General features: G+C 45.0%; 1 pseudogene across 1 annotated transcript in view; it reads right to left on the bottom strand.

Moving 5' to 3' along the window:
• LOC308056159 overlaps positions 1 to 18,433 on the bottom strand; it is a 47,048-nt pseudogene extending 28,615 nt beyond the window's left edge. Inside the window, exons 1-7 of the transcript XR_013931974.1 lie at positions 17,907 to 18,433; positions 13,782 to 13,896; positions 13,374 to 13,547; positions 13,152 to 13,258; positions 11,584 to 11,723; positions 5,622 to 5,800; positions 960 to 1,208 (exon numbers count right to left, since the gene is read on the bottom strand). The product of XR_013931974.1 is annotated as an uncharacterized misc_RNA (transcript). The remainder of the gene's footprint in view (positions 1 to 959; positions 1,209 to 5,621; positions 5,801 to 11,583; positions 11,724 to 13,151; positions 13,259 to 13,373; positions 13,548 to 13,781; positions 13,897 to 17,906) is intronic.
• Between the last annotated feature and the right edge of the window lie 626 nt (positions 18,434 to 19,059).

Raw genomic sequence — 19,059 nt, forward strand, 5'->3', positions numbered from 1 at the left:
ATCACAGCAGACTTGTGTGTTTTCAGATCTTAGGCAAAAACCTCACAACTCATCTAAACTATTCTGTCACGCTGGCAAACTGCACAGCCGCAAGAGAGAATTAACATGGTAACTCGAGCTGTGGGTTGTAACTGCAGGTCTGTGGGGGACCCAACTTTCGGACTGAACTGGTACCCCATACTCAAATTTGTGCTGGTGGTCCCCAGGCACACATCCTGCAGTGGGGAGCGAACACATTGCTACTCCCAGTTGCAAGAGTTGAACAAAGACTATTTGGGCTGAACAAAGACGAGCAAGACAAAGCTTACGGAAACCAAGGCTACCTAAAACCACCCAATAATATTTTAGCCTTGTATTTTTAAGAAGGAGATGGGGAAGAGTTCCTTCTTCCTCACAAGAAAAGTCAGAGGGGGTAAGCTACAGACTGCCCGTTTTCTTCTTAACCCATTACCACAGACAGAACTAAAAGGGCAAACACAGCCAGCACGTGTGGTATTTCTGTTGAACGCTACTCTCAAAAAGGGCCAAAAAGGTAGAAAGGCTCTTTTCCGAAGCAGCTCATCATCTAGGCTGCAGACCCTAAGGGCAACCACTGAACACGTCAGCGGAACAGAGTTGTGTGGTGAAAAAGCAACAATCCCGCCAGCCCCCGTGAGGAGCTCAGACTATTTTAAGCAGCAAGAAACTTCACTGCCGCAATACTGTACTAGAAACCCAACTCCAAGGGCCAGCTGCCATGAGACCCAAATCATTAGCTCGACCTACCTTCACCCCAAGCCTCGCTGAACAGCTAGCACACAGCACAAGTATTTCAAGGGCCCCCAGTTACAAACATACAGCAGAACCAGGAGAAGGGGAAATAAGCCTCAGCCACGGCAGGGCCCAAGCTCCGAGTGCTTCTGGATCTCGCTCCCCACCCCCGCCCCACTGGGAACCCCGGTGTCTTTCACGGGAAATACCTCAGAATCCCAGGGAGATTCAGCATCTTCCTCTTCCTCTGCTCCCACCGCAGTCAGGGCACCTACAAAGGCAGTAAGAGGTGAGACACTGAGCCCTTCTATTTCACTCTGCTTTTCCCCATCACCCCTGCGCCCAAAAGATGCACAGCGGTTCTGTTGCTGAGGACAAACTAAGCAGTGAGTGTTGAATTCAAGGGTTTCTTCACACCCAGCGCACAACATACCACGGTACTTCCTTTGGATCGCCACCTCTCCAGCAGGAGATGGCTATGCACAACAGCTGACACAGCTACAAGCAGCACTGAAGACGTGTTTGGGTCACACTCAGGAAAAGGCTCCAGCACGCTGCAGCCCTGTGGCATACAGAGTTTAGGTCACCTGCTCTCCAGTCCACAGCTCCAGAAATGGCCACTGACTACCACCATCCACTGTACAAGAAGTACCATAGAAACACCACCCGACACATCTTCACGCTAAAATCACCAAGAAACAATGCTCCTTTTGTAGCACTACCAGAAAAGACCTTCCTTGACTAGCAGTTTTTACCCTGCACCTTCCCAGAAGGTAGACACCTAAGCATTGCCATTGAAAAAGAGGAGAGGCTCACAGCCCAAAATTTCACCCCAAACACACAACTTGTCTCTATCTCAGGGGGCTAACATCCGAATCTCTTCTCTACTAGGCACACGCAAGGCTCAGTCTCAGTAGGTTCCTGGCCAGATTAAACTATCTTCATTTCTCTGTTTTAAGCTAGTCCGTTAGGTAAAACTGATTCAGGATTCGCTCTTGTGGAGACATGCACACAAAAACCGGGAAAGGAGCTAGAGACCAGCGAGGGCACCCGTCCTAGCAGAGGGGAACTGCTGGTTCCAGCCTCAGCTAGGACTACTCACACTGTGCCAAATGCAGGCTTATGGCAAAATGCACAGACAGAAGAGCATGTATAGGCACAACACCTGGAATACAGCAGGTTCTGCCAGGCCCGCTCTGTAGCATTTGATCAGCAGCTACACACGCTCTGGTAACATCTACCACACCACTCTACTCTCTGGAGACAGACGATGGAAAGTGTGCCTTCTCCTCCTGCTCCAAGACCTGAGGTGAGTACCAGAGTGCTCAGCCCTGACTGACATGGCAATGCTTTCGAGCACACACAAGCGTGGCACTGGAGAGACTTTCTACGTTTTAAAACTGGACAAGGTGAGGCACTGGAACAGAACAGCTTTCTCTCAGATTGACTCAAATCTTTCCCAGGCTTCAGCCAAGAGCAATCACAACTTTTCAGTCTGACAGTACGGGCCAGAAAGGGGAATACTACTGTCACACCCAAGACTCTCTAATCCTCCTCTTTTTCAACTGTGCGTTTTGTTCTGATTGGTTCAAGGAGAACACAGCAACAAAACCAAGAATGACACCTGCTCCATGTAGCATCGTTTGGAATCCAAGGCCACAATTTGTTCTTCAGGAACGAATGAAAAGGAACAAAAGCTACTTTCCTCCTTGCCAATGCCCACTAGGGTTCACAGGCAAGGGAAAAACTTACTGTTTCAGAAGTCAATCACCATTTCAGTTCATTTACTGTGCATTAATATTTATAGAGGAAGAACTGGGATCAGTATTCACTAACTCACTTCTCTCACCAGTGTTGTCTTTGGAAGCACTGTGGACTTGACGGCTATCATTACAAATAGAGTTTTTCACACCCTCAACAACTGCAGTTTGTAGCTCTTCACCAGTGTCTTCCTTTTCCTGCTCCTTCTCCTCTTCTTCCTGTTCAGGTGATTTTTCCTAAAAGAGATTGACCAAACAGCTGGAAATAGCAGAAACAAGCACCTTCTTAGCCACCCATCGACAACTTTAAAAATGCTTTTCCTGTGTAAGACAACAGGGAAATTTTGTTGAGCTTTGTTTTACAAGGCCTTCAGTTTTTCCATGGGAATCTCTGAGGAGATAGCAATGACATTAGCCCTAAGTCATTAGCCCTGGCTCTGCAAAGCTCCTGAGAAGCAATTCTTCATGTCAGCCTAACTCTAGCTTTCATTTCAGTTACATTGTTTTGGAACACGCTCCTTTTCCTGTACTTTGCTCCAGGAAAATCACTAACTTCCTGCTCTCAATCTTACTCAAACTTTTTGGTTCCTCACTTTCAGCCATCACACCAGGTATTTTACTAAATGGCAATAAATCTTGACAGATAAAAACTGTACATACAACTGAGAAAAAATGAATTTATTTCAGAAAAATTATACTGCCTATTTGTTTTCCTGCAAAACCACTGCAACCAATAAAATAATATTGAAAATACTGCCCAATATTATTCTTATACCTAAGAAACTGCTTTGGTTGGGATTAAAGGCATTTTCTAATATAAAAAAAAGGATGATCAAAAGATGGATATACGTGAAATATTAACAGAAATCCAGTTTACCTTTTGGTTCTTACCTTTATCACCCTTAGAAAATACCTTTGTGATTGAATCATCCTTATATAACTTACTTTGGTGCCTGAGTGAAATGCTGCTCTTACATTTTCTTCATGCCTATTCAAGCACAAGTTTTCACTTTCTTGTTTCAGTGCTTCACAGACTTTATTATCTACTTCACATTGCTCTTCTTCTGTATCTTCATCATCCACATGTTCAAGAAAGACAGAGTTTGGTCTTTGACTTTCAAGCCTTGGGTTTTTTCCTGCTGACAAAGAACTATTATCACTTTCAAAGCCATTACTGAAGCTTGACTTTTTCTCCTTAAGACCACAACTATCTGAGAGAAGCTGAAGTGTCTTTTTTCCAGTTTGTCATCTTAGATTCTGCAAAAAGGGAGTCATCATTTCTGTGAAACTTCACCTTGTCTTTTTTCCAGTTTGTCATCTTAGATTCTGCAAAAAGGGAGTCATCATTTCTGTGAAACTTCACCTGAATCATGCTTTTCTTGTTCCAACTTTCTTGTTTATCTTGCAAATTATTTAGATTTTGAAAGACAGTTTGCTTTGGTACTGACTTGCAAGATACTTCATTATTCACCGTCTTTGGAGACATGGCAGTTATGTCAAAACAACAAAAGGAGTTATGTAAATGGCAACAGGCATGTTACCAGATGAATGGAGTAATCTGGGAATGTCTGGAAAAGGAACCAAGTCAAGGATGGGCAGGATGGAGGAAGGACTTGGCCAGGGACAAAGGCTTAGGAGGGGATTAATACCTTCATTTTAACAACATGACTTATTTTTTCTGAAGTGACCAAGTGCTGTGTTTTCAAAATGCTACTTTTCTCATTTACTAAAGGAAAAGAATTGTTTAAGAAACTACTTAGCAAATCTACTTTTATATATTAGTATACTATGCAATCTTTTCCAAATAGCTTACTGTTTTTCCTGAACTGCTGGGAAACATTCATTAACAATGTCAAATTTGGCTTCTGCAGCTTCTGTAAATAAATGATTTTTTTTTTTTTAGAACACTAACGACAACAACAAATCCTTTGGTCACATCAAATCTTGAACACTAAATGTAATCAGGCTGTCCTTTTGATAGTGGTGAGGTGTTGGCTCCATCCTATACTTCTAACTACAAAAACACTCCTCACATATGCAATTCAGTGAGTATTTCACCCCCAAAATACCATGCAGGCACCCTTCTGAAAATTGTTTCCAAAAATATGGTTACATGCATAGCAGTTTTAAAAATCTGGGTTTAGTATTTGTAGTACTTCAGTAAAATTCAGTTATATTTAAGATTGCAGCTTCTGGATGCTTACTTGCAAGTGTGCACAAGGGAAGTAACTGTTAAGAACCCTAGGTTTAATGCATTAATTAGTCCCTGCAAGTACACTTACCAGAATATCCTTAAATTTCAAAAACATGCCATAAAAATGCATAATTTATATTTAAATCAGTGCAAGAAAATGAAATCATGTTAAAACTAAACATGCTTGCACCTCCAGTATTACAGAGTAGGTTGAACTAGAACACTGGTTCCTCATCGCTGCAGAATCCCAGAGCAACAGAACAGATGCTCCACACATCACTGCAGAAGTTAATAGTTCTTCAGAACACTAGCAAAAAAAGTAGGCCTGAGAGCTTGTAGCTGACAAAAAGAATACTACCTAAGCATTCAAAAAAAGAGGGAAAACATGCAGTGTGAAATTACATGCAAGCACAGAATGCCATCTCAATAGAAGAAAAAAAGATGACCCATTTGAGTAACTCATCCACTGAGCACTCTTGAGTAACCTGATGAGAAGGAAAGGAGAACTAGGTGATGAAGGATTTCAGTACAACTTCATTAAAAAGTGCCCTTTATCAGTTAGGATTCTATCACAAAATTTACAGGAAACATTAACAGTGTTTGGGGAAGAACAGAACAGGTTATATTAGTAACTTATAAACTTAAAATCCGACACAAATGACCAAGAACAAATAATACTGTGGTGGTTTATCTTGTCGCCTATTGCTCTTTTGCCTCAAATCACAAATCTACTGCATGATCTGCCACAGCTACAGGTCTTTTAGGAAAAACTCACAGCAGAAGAAAGGCTGGCAGGTCAGAGACTGCTTCTAAGGAGAAAACAATACTGGCTAGAACTGTAGTTTCTTTCAATCCCCCAGAAAACTTGCCTTCAGATCACTTATTTTTATAGGACATTTACTGTAAGTACACCATACCTTGGGAGTAAAATCGAGTTCTTCCTCAGAAGTGTGCCAACAGACATCACTCCCCTCTTTCTCCAAGCTTCTTAAAAAGTAAAGCAAAATGAGTACTGTGTCTCTCCAATCATTCCTCAGGTATGTGCTGGGTATGTTTAAAGTCTTACCTGAGTCTCCTTGCGACAAGTCATCTATTGCTGTTCAAACACAAATTGACATGTTGAAATTAGATTTGGCATGCTAAAAATTAAACAGCACATAGAAACATTTAACCTGGACATGTCATTAACATGTACATGTCATAACAGAATGAAACTTTGGGGAGTCAACTTAACGTAAGACAGCATGAATGAATGCATGCATTTCCAAACAACTGCTTTTTCAAGTCACACTGAATTGACAAAACAAAAAAGACTAGAGTTTTATCTCCTTTGAACTTTTATACCTAAAAGTTTAAGAACTACCTCTAAACTAAAAAAAAAACAGCATAGCATGAATATGCTACGTTAATAAACAGTTAACAAAATACTGGTGCTTTAGCAAGACAGTAAATAAATGAACTGCTGAAGTACTCATACTGCACACACAAGCACACACTATTGACAGAGATTTTACTGGTTTATATACTATACTAGCTGGTGCTCTACCCACTTACAGGTTATCCTGAAAAGGTAAAAAACATCAAAAAGCATAACCAAGATCTAAAGCTTATCCTCAGGTAGAAGAATCCCCAGCAGTTCTGTACGCTGCACCAAAAAGGGTATTCAACAGGCAAGACAGGCGTAACCAGGGCATTCTATGCTACGCTCCAAGCTTTCATCCATGTTAAGACAGCAACTTGCCCATAGGATCACAGGATAAATCAGGTCACAAGGGACCTCGGCAAGTTTCTCAGCCAACCGCCTCCTCAAAGCAGACTCGGCTCTGAGGTCAGATAAGGCTCACAGGGCTTTTTCCACTCTGATCTTGAACCATTCAAGGAGGGAGACTGCACAACCTCTCTGTTTTACTGTTCTCACCATGGTGAAGCTGCCCACATTCCATTATTTTCTTGTTTCCATTCTCTTGTTTCCATTTATGCCTCTTGTACCTTTGCTTCATGTGACGCACCACTGGGAGGCACCTGTCTCTGTCTTCTCTTTACACGTACTGGAAGCTGCTGCTGGGTCCCCTTCAAAGTCATCTCTTCTCTACACTGAACAAGCCCAGTTCCCCCAGTCTCTCCCCAAAAGGCAAGTAGTCCTGTTGCTGGCAGAGTCTGATGGCCCTCCACTGAACTCGCTCACGGATGAAAGACCACTCTCTCTTGCACTGGGGGCTCAAAATTATACCCAGGGAGCTGGACACAACCCAGGGACTGCCAAGTAGCGGTGTACAATCCCCTCCCTCAGTCCCCTGGCTATGCTGCTCTTCATACAGCCCAGGACACCGTTAACCTTCTCAGCCGGCAGGGCACCCTGCTGGCTCATTCTCAGCTCGCTTTCTGCCAAGACCCTCTGGCTATTCCCAGCAAAGCAGCTCTCCAGCCAGGCAGCTCCAGCACGTGCTGTAGCAAACGGTTGTTCCTTTCCATGTGCAGGACTTGGCATTTGCCCTTGTTGAATTCTGTTAAGACAGGCCTGACAGTCCATTTACCCAGCTTGTCAAGATCCCTCTGAATGGCAGCGTGGCCCAGATGCACATGTTGCAAACTCAACGACAGCGCACTCTAGCACACCACTGATGTACTAAAGAAATCTGAACTCTAGGAATCCAGCCTGAAGAGTGAGAAAACCTCTCAATTATCAACAACTAAGATGAAATAAAAGGCCTCTTCGATTCCCTGGACAGAAAGGAAAAAACCAAATAGAGCCTCCACATCATATCCATTTCAGCATTCCTCAATTCCTCGATAATTAGTTCTCGTTAACTATCATCACAAAATGAAGTTGCTTATAAATAGGAGATTGGTGGCCTTCCATAAAGTTGTATGATGACAGCCAAACCGAGGTCTTAGACAAAATCATTAAAAGGAAAAGAAAACAAAGGGCATATCGTGTTGAGTAAGTTATCTGAACTTTTGCTTTCCATGGATAGTAACTTTAAGCAATGATCAAAACCAGTTCCCATTCTCCTTTAAAAAGCAAGAGAGAAAGTTTATGAGCTAGTTTTCAGACAGATCTTGATGCCCTACTGTAGAAATGGGATCTAGAAAAGTAGTATCTAGGGATCACTTGTTTCTACTTTAATTGAAGTCCATTTTCATTTTGGAGTAGCAGAAGAGCATTTTTTTTTTAATATTATTTACTATCACTAATGACACAAAGCTATGACTCAATTCAGTAATAAAGGACCCATGCAAAACACGTAAACAAAAAGCACCCAAAGCCTGCTCTCAAACCTAATTTATAAAACCAAAACCATCAGAATAGAGACCTCCAAGATAATAAACATCACAGGTGTGTTAGTATTTGTACATCACACAACATGTTCCATAGTTGAAATGCTACTGTATAGAATACCTTTCTTTGGTTTTCCTGTTCTTGATGTCTGGCTAGGAGATTGTGGCATTCCTATATCCATTTAGGGAAAGGCGTGTCAAGGACAGACCAAACAAGGGCACCAGAATAAATGTGAATTCCCAGAAATCTGGAAAACATAACCAGTACATTAACAAAGCTATAGCAAGGGGAGAATGTACTGTGACCATCAGCCTACTCTACAGTTACAAGAAGTAGAAGCCAAACCTATCACAACCTACAGAACTCTACTCTTAAGGGACAGTGTCAAACAGTGTAAATTTACTTGCTCCATTGTAAAATACCTATATTCCAATATTTTGAAACACTGAAACAGATTCTTGGCAGTTTACTGTACTGCCAACTTTGTATTTCTCTCAGCTTGACTAGTCCTTGCTCAGCACTGACTGCCAATGCAATTCCTTCATATTTGTAGAGTGTTTTATACGTACGGCACACTTAAAATCCCTCTGTCTAAGCATCCCAAAAATCTGTAGGTGCCAACAAACTTTGGAGATACACTAGCCAGTTGTGTCGATGGTGCCGGATGCAAACACAGCCCCCTCCTACCTCAGTTTGAAGGTAAAAGCCCTGCATATATTGATTTGACCATGCTGAACTGTTCACATAGAGAAGCTACGCTACCAGCCAGAACGCAGGCATGACAAGCAGTCAGAGTGAATACCCTGTTCCCCCAGGGCTATAGGGCAGGCCACAACTGGACCAAAACGGGTGCACTGACTGGTGTGAGTGTCATGCATGTGTGCTTGTGTGTGTACGCGTGTCTATGTGTTGTGGAACAGAAGCTTTAGAATATAAATCACCATCCGCCTGCTCTACCCATCCTACTTAGTAAAATTTTATTTTTTATATCAATGAATGGTGTGGTTGTTATTGCAGCTACCCAACACCACATGTCTTTGTGACAAGGCCGTAACATTTGCCTCAGAGCAACAGGGAGTCCTGCTTATATTGATGTTACCACAAATATATGGAATGGATGTGGCAAGAGGACTCCTATCAAAAACACACATGTAAGAGTTAAAAAAAGGACCTCAAGATTGTTTCTCATTCCTTCTCCATTTCTCAATTTTCTTAAAAGGTGATACAGCAGATATAAAGCACACTGAAGAACTCGTTTCTTTTCCAAGAGCTCAAAGACAAAAAACCAATGGTTTCTGTAGGAACAATACACCAATACGCAGTGCAGCAGCTAAAAAAAGCTGCCACTGAAGACATACTAGAAATCTGAACCCTCGCTTTTAGAAAAAATGCATAATTACTTTTTGCCAAAGAAATTCCAACTTCAAATCTGAAAAGTCTGTCTTTCGATATACTAGAGGTGGAAGCCATTCATTTGGAGGTTTTTGCAAGTCTGTCTGCAATCAACAAAAAGGTTCATGTTCTGACAAAAAGTAAACACTCAAATAAGCATGAGCCAACCTCTTAAATATACTGACTTGCTCACTAGAAGCGAGTATTTTGAAGAATGTTCAACAAGTGCAAAAGGAATAAGGACTACATTGAAGATCCCAGAAAAACAGGAATGAAGAGCAAGATTAAAACAAAGAATTCAAAGTGGGTATTCCTCCGTTGTCTCAAGATCAGTCTAGCTTCTCCTCTAACAGGGGCTTCAAAGCTTTTACTGCAGCCTGTCAAAGGGACTCAGGATGCAGGACCTGCGCTTTGTGGGTGCAAGCAAGAGACTGCAGAATCAATGCCACCAAGTGCTCCCTGCATGCTACTAATCCCTCTCACTCAACAGGCCGGGGTCATTTTCTAGGAGACTGAGCACAAGGAGAAAAAGATTCGTACCACTCAAGAAAAACAAGCCCTACTATAAACAGTTTGAGACCACAGCACACTCTTTCTCCTCCCAAGTCCTTAACCCACATAAATATTCTCTTCACACTTACTAGGCCTCTTCAAGTGAGGATTTCCCATAACATTGTGGACTTATGCTAGTAGTATTACTGTCTTCAAGGAACTGAGCAAATTACTTGGTTCAAGAACCCGTATTTCCCTGAGGGCATATTAATTTTGGAATCACACAACAGTATTATTCTTCAAGCCACATATTTTAAAATAACCCAGGCCTGTCAGTCATCACAATGTGGTACCACAGCAATTATCTATGTGCACAGGAGGCAGCCACAGAGTGCTGTTTGGGTAAAAGCAACATTTTGTTGATTAAACTACCTGTACCAAGCCCTTTCCAAAAACAAAATAAAATATAAAAACCTCCGCATCTTCCTTCAGTCTATCAAGAAACTTTACACATCGCTGACTAGATCAAAATAACTATTCCTAAGTCAAAGGAACGAAGTTTGGCTCTAAATTAAATTCCCCTATCTGGGAAAAGTGAATTTGGAAAAATATGTCATGAAATATGAGCAAAACACGGGATATTTAAAAAAGGAGTAATAAACTGTGTTTGAACACTGTCTGCTGCCCATTTGCCACAAAGTTCTGATGTAACACCCTTAAAAAAACCAGAAAGGATAGAACTTCCCACCATAGGGCCTGAGATGTAAAGTACAAGACAGTTCATTCTATATTAAAAGATTAGTTTTCTAAGATTCCTCTAGGGCTATATGAGCTCATAAGCATAGACTGGATCTTAAAAATTAAGGAGTGGTTGGTTTTTTTTAAATTTAAAATGAACTCACTGAAGGAGCTGATTTTTTGATAACAAGGCAATTCAATTGTTTTTCTGGATCACAGGTTAATGTGGACTTTTTAACGTTTATTTCATAAAATTACTGGAAGTAAAGGTGTTATTTATTTTTACTGGAAATCAAACTACGTCCATGAAGATACAGTACACACAGAAGTTGCATTATTGTTTCTAACAAAGTGACTTTTCCAAGACGATTTTTCCTAAGTATGTCTCTACAGCACCTACACAGAAACAATCGTAACTGATGCTGAGAAATAAGACAACTCACTAAAAGCAGCTTAGTGCAGGTGAAACTATTAATATTAGAACACCACTGCACAAACTCAGTGGATATCAACAAGACATGTACAGTCCTGCTAACTCATCTGTTGCTTCCCAACTACAGGAAGATGAACAACTACTCAGGATGAACCTACTGCTTTTGCAATTCGTTTTCACAATCTGAATGGCCATCTATAGGTACAAGTACACACCCCAAAACCAAAACCACTCTCACCTAGTTCCTTCCCTGTCCCCCTTCTCTCTCTGTATGAAAACCTATACAGATGGGCAATCTGGCAGGCAGAACACAACAACCCGGTAAGTGGGCCCGTAGCACACAAACCGCAGCTGCCTTCACCCCTGACAAGAAGCACCTCCAACCAGCAACAAGTCAGCATATTCACAAAGCTTCTTGCGCTACCCCACCTGATGCCTCCACTAAAGTCAACGGCAAACACAGTGAGCGCTGACAACACAAACCCCCTAAAGAAAAGGCCACAGTGATTTTCCTCGTGAGCTCCTGCGTGATTAAAGATCCTACCTCCTCTGTCCACAGCAGGTGCACCCAACGTCAAGCCAGCAGCTCTGGCCCGGTGAGGAATGCCAGGTACTGTGTCGCCTTGTGCACCACCTTCGTCTCTGCCTCCCCGGAATGCGTATGCCACCGGTTGTTTACAAAGACTATATAGGGAAAGAGAAGAACCATATTTGGTAAAAACAACCACATACTTGCTTATACAGTTTAATAGAACAGTTAACAGCCACTTATCCACCCTACACGTATTCATAGCCGTATGAATTCATATACTTGTATGCATTCACTGAGAGTAACACAGAACTTACTGCACGACTACTACATACTTCAATATTCACTACAGTCATGTTCACTCCAGAGGTGCATATCCACACCTACGAAGCTATTAGCTCCAGCTCGGCACAGTATTTTCAGCTTAGCTGTTAAGCCCACATAACCACCTCAGAGAAGGGATACGCACAGGTACAAAGCTATCCATAAGAGGGGTGAAACCGCTCCAGATTTTAACAAAAGGGATATGTTAGATCTCGGAAAACAAAAGGATGGTAGTTCCTGGTGATTGTAGTGGAAGTCAGTAAGGACAATGGTGCTGGTCTGAGGAGAGGACTGACATGCGTTTCAGTTTGCCACGTTCTACCTCTGGGTAACTGTAGGATACAGACATGTTTTAGAGTTTGTATTGGGCAGGTGCAAGTTTAGCATCAAAACTTGAAATCTAACAGACAATTCGGGGCGGAAATTTTCTTCAACATCCAGATTAATACTAGACACAGGGAACGATACGTATCAGAAGACGTCACTGAGCACAGCTTCAGGACAGCTTTCAACACACCATTAAACCTTGCTGCTATTACCGAAAACATTCAAAAGCCACACTGACAACTGACAACCTATTCTAACAATAAAGTCAAAAATTTACCTAGAATATCCATGAGTAACAGCATAATCCTCAGCTGTCCATCCGTTAGTGTCTTTATGGAAAAGATCAGCACCGTATCGAAAAAGAACTTTTATTAAATTAAGCTGTCCACCAGATGCTGCAGTCATAAGTGGGGTTCTGAAACACCAAAAATATGTTATGAAGTAGATCATTTGACACAGACACTGTAATTATTTTTATTCCTATTTGCTCTCAAAAACTACTTTCCTCATTATTGAATGAGCAAAAGAAAAAGAAGTTTTCATTAAATATTAAGAGCAACCATAAAATACAAGAGGGAGTCAAAACAACCAAACCTTCAATCTTCAGACAAAGCTTCCATGTAGACAACACTCACATACAAACTATGCCACTATGCAGGAGATGTTTTTTCAAATTGAGGCAGCGCTGCTGAGCTAACAGCATGTTTCCTGCCAGAAGGGCCACCACAGACAATGCCTTCTTGTAATCCTCAACGAGGAAAGCACCCACTGAGGTATGACAACAGCCAAGTAGCAGATGTGCTTTCACAAGTCACACAGAAATAGCTGCTATGTGGCTCCCTGGGTTTTTTTCAGAGCTCACTCTCATGCCTCTGATTAATCCAACCTAAAGAATACTAAAGAGACCCATGCAGTTTTGACAAACCACTCACCTTTCACAGTGATCTCGAGCATGCACATCAGCTCCTTTCTGCAGAAGAAACTCTGCTATATCTTCATGATGCTCAGAGATAGCAAGAATAAGCAGAGTGTTTCCCTCCTGAAAGGGCAGATAAATACATTTAAAAATAAAAGTAAAAAAAAAAACCAACCCTACAAGAGAAAGACTAATACAACTTCTTGAAAGAACTTCTTCAACAAACACAAAAATTTACCTTATTCCGAGCATCAATATTGGCATTATGCTCAAGTAACAGCCCCGCTACAGTTGTATTAGGAGATCAGACAGCAAGGTGAAGGGCAGTGTTGCTGTCAGCATCTGCCAGATGTGGGTTGGCACCGTGCTCTAGCAGAATAGCTACACATTCTTCTTGCTGGCACTGTACTGCCTGGGAACAACACGCAAAAAAGGAAGAACTGCCAGCACTCTGCTACAATTGCCCCAGCTTCCCAATGCTGGAAAATAAGAGCACCTTCAAAGCTGAGCTAACATATGCCTATTCCACGCTGATTACCAGATGCATGCTTCTACGCAGAGCTGTGTAAAGAATCCTACCAGCCACCTCTCATTTAATGCACAGTTGACAAGCCCCACTTGAAAGAGCATAACATATTCCACATACCTTCATCAGCGGCGATCTGTTATCACTGTCAGTAAGATTTAGTTTACACTTGTTTTCTACGAGATATGTAACAACATTCACATGGCCATTCGCAGAAGCAAGATGCAGAGGTGTCCTAAAAATTAAACATATTAAATTAGCACAAACAGACAACTAGAGAAATAATTTCAGGCTCTGATAAATTGATATGACCACAAGTTTCACTTTGCACAAAGCAAGCTTAAGAAATGATTTCTCATTCCGTTACCAGTAACAGCAGTTGCGCACCAAACACCCGAGACTGGCCAGCAAAACCCCTCTGCAGCATCTGCTTAGTAAGGTGCCATTTCCTTCACTCTAGAACTTAATCTGCACAGATTCCTGTGCCCAGGCGTTGGTCACTGCCTCCAGCAGGACTACACCTGTGGTGCAGCAAAAAAGACCAAAGTTTGGGAATCTGAGAACTATGGCAAGCAACCCTCTAAGTTCTATAATTATTCATGTGCCAGAAGTATCAGAGATGTAGATGGGCTTTATATAAAGAGTATTAGCATTTCCCTGCACTTCGGGGATTTCTGCTTTTTCTCTAGCTTGCTTACTACTGCAACAAAACCAAGTACTCACTTGCACCAAAGTGCCCCCCATCACATGCAGCAAACCAGACAGCAGAACACTCTAATCCTGAGTACAGGAAAGTAATACCTGATCCTTCAGATATGTATAACTACGATAGTCATAATAAGCCTACTACAGAGGAAGTCCTCTCCAGGGAGGGAATACTGTGTTTCCATAATACATGACCAGCATAAGAAAATGAAACTCTTTTCTTCAAGTTAAAGCCTTGCCAGAGGGAAAAAAAAACAACCAACAACAACAACAACAAAAACCAAAACACTCCTTCAAACCACAGAACATCTTAGGTCTGATGTCAATTAACCAGCCTACTTATACTGAAAGAAATTGCCCAGAAAGTCCTTGCATGTGTTTTCCCCCTAAATCAGAGGCACAAATCAGCACAAGCTTCACTCTGTGCAAAAGCAAAGCACCTCCTGCTCTGCAGGACACCTGTCCCAAGAGAGCAGAAGACAAGCTAGAAAACAGCTGGGACCTTCCTCCCTTGAAGGTGATGCAGTAACAATCCCACAGTTCCTCAAGAACTGAGGGGAACACCAGCACTGGTTCTGAACCACATCGCTGTAGGTAGGTCCTTCTCTGTATTTAGGAAAGCTCAACTAGCCTTGCAATTGTTTTGGTACCTTGCTGAGACAGGAGCACAACAGCTCCCTGGCTAAGTGGGAATGGAAAGGGAGAGATACACAAATGCAGTGGCAGGTGATGCAGAAACACAGTAATCTGTAACACAGATAGTTGTTACAGGGCAGCTGACATCCTCCTCCACTGCAACAAAGATGAGGATGAGAGAAATACAGAAAACTTCAAAGAATTTGTAATGTCTTGCTACAGACAGGGAACAGACTGGAGCATTGACAGAGGAGTAGCTCAAGAGCAACTACCGCCACTTTTTGAGAAATTTCCACGGAAACATGCAGGATTCTTCATCTCTGAAGAAATGACTGACTGAGATTATCTGAAAGCTAACCAGGACTGGTTATGAAGGAGTCCACAATCATCTGAAAGCTGCTACTACCAACCACTAGGAAGCATGACAGACATGAAGTAGTCACGATCAGCTCTGCAAACAGAAAAGCCTTCAGAAAACTTGTGGACTTGTTGCTGTCCTCCTCAACCAAGCCTCTCAGTCTGTCAACAGGAGACGGCTCTGCTTGGAGCAAGGCCTGCTGTGCTCCACGGAAGATCCACTTCAGGGAACAGGCTGGCAGAGAACACCAGTGTTCAGGGTTGCCTGTCCCTGCAAGAGGCCTCCAGTAACACCGAAGTTCTTCCGCCACCCAGCCCTGGGGACACTGCCCAGATTCTGTTCCTGCTCCTGCTGCTGCTACGCTGATCACCTACAGAGTAGAAGAGAACTGCTGATGCTGAGCCGCCACGAAACAACCCCACTGGGAAACAGCAGGTTGGCAGTACGCACTTTGAACGGCGCTTGAGCCGACAACCCAGCAGCTACAAGCCAAGCAATGAAAGTGCTGGAGTTCAGTCTGACAGGCAGCTGACAGGGTAAATCTCCCTTAGCGATGAGCTCTGACCCAGGATCCATGACTAGCTGGCATTGTGCCTACAGTGCTTCCAACTCTGTGCTGACTTTTGCCCGTCTCTGTCAGTGAGGCTGAAGGTTTGGCTAGACCACCTCTGAAAGCTGCCTGCTCCTAACTGATGCTGTATCAAGCACACTTTCGGGAGGTCTTATGGGCTACAGGACCCACTTCATGGAAGGAACCTGTTGGTGTGATCCTTGCCATGCTCCTGGTGCAGGATTTTGCTTTTGGAAATCCTGAGCAGCAAAACTGAGATATTCATACAACCAATGCACACATTATGCCGTTACTTTGCATTATTTCCTATTCTTCACCTCTATTTCCAATGATACCAAGTCTTCCAACACGAAGCCCTGAAATGCAACTGCATCTGGTGGTCACTCACAACACACATCACACCCACAAGCACTAAGAGGGCACAGGTGGCCTTGCAACCCTCATGGCTGGTACAGGGTGCAGTGGCTGCAGCAAGTAGGCAGGCTCTGTCCACCCAATTGCTCTCAGCCTCGCTTTTCAGCACTGGGCATTATCATGGCAAAACCACCACAGTGCTCATCATAGTATGCTGCCTTTTCTTTCTTCCCTCCCTCTCCCCCCCTGCCCCCGGCTTGTTTTTTAGTTTGTGACTGTATTTGTCCTGTTATAACACTGCTAATTGCCTGGCACACAGAAGGAAACCCTTCAGAGGAAAAAAAGCTTTCTAGACAAGATGAACTTGAAACGCAAAAACTAGCGAAATTTCATACCAGGGTCTGCTAAGAGCTGGTGACTGACTGCTGAGTGAATCAGTAAGCAGTAAGAAGAAAAAGAGAGAAACTTTCCGAACTATTTCCATAAATGCCATCGGGCACCTTGACTCTGGCAGCTGAATTATGCACAAAAGCGCACTCAAGCCACCTTAAATGGCATCCCCCACCTGCAGCTGCATAAACAAATACTGGCTGGCAACACTCAGGCACACAGCCCACGTGCTGACTGACTGCACTCTTCATTGCCTTCCTACAAATCTAGACAGTTTCAGGTGTTTTCAGGGCAATAAGCTAGCTGGCTGGCAAAAGTCCAGTCTTCAGAAAAGACAGCCCAGGATGCTGAAGTACTCTGATTAAACCAGCATCTCCTCTGAATGTCATGGATGTTTTGACTCAGTCTTTTCAGAAAAGGCATTAACAGCTCGACACATCCAAGACCCAAAAACTTCAGCTGATTCCCTTACGCTTATGGTGGATCATGAGGAGCTATGCTGCAGCCCAGGGCTTCTCCCTAAGATATAACTGCCAAGTACTTGCTGTGCTTGACTCAAAAGCACACATCCTAACACCTGCCAGAAGCAGCAGCTTCCTCTGCATGGCACTGCCCAGATCTTCCAAACCAAGGCACTAATTAGCTGTACCAAGGCCACAGAGCAAACAGCAAAGTAACTGCCACCTAAAATCAGACTGATGTTGCTTTTGGCTGCAACATCACAGTCACAAAAGGCACATCAGGCAACCGTCCACACAGCACCAATACACAGCACATTTACCCTTTCCTAAACGCAGTGCTTACCCCTCTTTTACTCCCAGCTGAGGCAGTGCAGCTTGCTCAGCTCAACTACTAACCCCGCACGCTGAGGCCTCCGAGGTGCATGCACTCTGCCTTCCAAGCGTGCCTGGAGAATGGCCCTGAGGCTCCTTCTGCAACCCGCTCTGGCCAGGCTGCTGCCGGCCCCCTGCCGCTCCTGCGCCCCCAGGCAAGGCAACACCCCCGGGAACGAGGGCACGGAGGGGGCCGGGGCAAGACGGGGGATGCTCGGCCGACTCCAAGGGCTCCTGGCAGCACAGGCCTGGCTCCCCGCCCAGGCTGAGGCTCCTCGCAGCGATGCTGCCGTTCGCTCCCAGCGCCCTTGAGCTGCACCTGCGGGTCCCGGCGCTGCCCGCAACCCCCCCACACCCCGCCCCAGCACCGCCCGGCGCTGCTGCCCCCCGCCGCTTACCGCTCCGCCGCGTCCCGCTCGTCGATGCCGCATTTCTTCAGTCTCTGCCGCACCTGACCCAGGTCGCCACGGGCGGCCGCACGGTGCAGCTTGCCCAGGTCCTTCAGCCGGAGCTCGTAGGCACCGGTGGGGAAGGGCTTGGCGGAGCTGCCGGACGCTGCCGGCCGCCCCTTCTTCTTCCTCCCGAACCCGAAAAACCTCTTCATCCCGCGGCACGGTCCCGCCTCAGGGAAGAGATGGCGGGAGGCACGCGGCGGGCTGCGGCAGGCCCCGGGGATCGGGGGTCCCGGGGCTGGGCATCGGGGGATCGGGGGGCCCCCGGGGCAGGGACGGGGGATCGGGGCCCCGGGCAGCGGCCCGGTACGGTTTTCTACGGAGCGAACCACCAGAGGGCGGGAAGCCGAGCGCACAGGCTGCTCCTCAGCGCGGCAGCGGCGGACAGCGCCTCCCTCAGCGCGGGCTCCGCTGGCGGGGGCGGGGTCTGCTCCGGCGCGTGTCGCAGCGCGAGTGACGTCACTTCCTGCCCCGCGGTGCCCGGCGGCTCCCGCGCGGTGCCCGGCCGCGGCGCTGCGGAGCGGGGCCGGGGGCAGCGAGAGGCCCGGCGGGTGGCGGCGGCGCTGCGCCCCCCGCAGAGCACTCGGGCCGCTGTCGGGAAGCCCGGGGGGGTGCCGGCGTACCGGGCAGCAGCAGCTCCCCGCTGGCCCCGGCGGGGCCCGCGCTGCGAGCTCGCTGGGGGGCTCGGGCGAGTTGGTTTTAAAAGAAAATGGCTCAAACTGGGAAAGCGCTTGTCGTTCAGGGCAAGGGCATCTCGTCAGGGAGTTATGGCCGAAACAGTTCTCGACGCAATTCGCCTCCTAGTTTGTTGAGCAGTCCTGCTTGTGTGCCATCGTTAGCCCTGGGCAAATGGATGCCAAAGGAACAAACAGCAAGGGTTAATATAGCGGGAGGGGGGCGGGGGGGGGGCCGGTAGGCATCATCTAGTTACCTGCCTTGCCAGGACAGGGTCAGAAAGTTACTTTCCAGTAAACGTGGCCGAGCTGGCACTGCCACAAAAGAACACAAACGTGCACTGAGTGTATGGAAACGTGGTCCAGAAATCAAGACAGGTCGTGCCTTTGGTATAGATAAGTTGGGAACCATCCTCCGTGTTGTA

The sequence above is a fragment of the Falco punctatus genome (assembly GCF_963210335.1).
Source record: "Falco punctatus genome assembly, chromosome: Z".
NCBI lineage: Eukaryota > Metazoa > Chordata > Aves > Falconiformes > Falconidae > Falco > Falco punctatus.